The sequence below is a fragment of the Arachis duranensis genome, chromosome 4 (assembly GCF_000817695.3).
Source record: "Arachis duranensis cultivar V14167 chromosome 4, aradu.V14167.gnm2.J7QH, whole genome shotgun sequence".
Classification (NCBI taxonomy): domain Eukaryota; kingdom Viridiplantae; phylum Streptophyta; class Magnoliopsida; order Fabales; family Fabaceae; genus Arachis; species Arachis duranensis.
Window position 1 is genome coordinate 77597144 of NC_029775.3, and position 950 is coordinate 77598093.

Here is a 950-nt window from a genome sequence, read left to right on the forward strand (position 1 = left end):
TCACTACCTCTCTACTCACTCCTAAAGAAAGGGAAACCCTTCTCGTGGACCCCGGAGTGCGAAAAAGCCTTTCAAGAGTTCAAGGAATTCCTCGGGCAGCCACCAATCCTAACCCGACCTCTAAAAGGGGAAGAACTCGTACTATACCTCTCGGTTGGACATCGAGCAGTCGCTTCAGCGTTAATACGAGAAAACGACCAAGGACAACACCCCATATACTTTGTAAGCAAGGCACTACAAGGGGCCGAGTTAAACTATCAGAAGGTAGAAAAATTCGCCTACGCCCTAGTATTCACAGCTCGGAGGCTCCGTCCCTACTTTCAAGCCCACACCATCAAAGTCCGGACAAACCAACCCATGAGGCACATCCTGCAAAAAACAGACCTGGCAGGACGAATACTACAATGGGCGGTGGAACTGTCCGAGTTCGACCTCCACTATGGAGCCCGGACGGCCATAAAATCTCAGTATCTAGCCGACTTCATCGCAGAATACACGGAGACCCCTGGAACCCCACTCTCATGGAACCTGTATGTCGACGGATCCTCACACAAGACAGGAAGCGGAGCCGGGGTTATACTCGAAAGCGACCAAGGAACACGGATAGAACTATCCCTAAAATTCGAGTTCCAGGCTTCGAACAACCAAGCCGAATACGAGGCCCTACTAGCAGGTCTAAAGCTAGCCGAAGAGGTCGGAACCCAGAGAATCACGATCTTCAGCGACTCCCAGGTCGTCACATCACAAGTAAATGGAAGCTACCAGGCCAAAGACCCAACTATGAAAAAATACCTGGACCAAACACAGGCGCAATTACGCCACTTTTCAGAAATACAAATCCAGCACATACCTCGGGAACAAAACGCCCGGGCAGACGCTCTCTCAAAGCTCGCCAGCACCAAGCCCGGAGGCAACAACAGAAGTCTCCTCCAAGAAACCTTACAATCTCC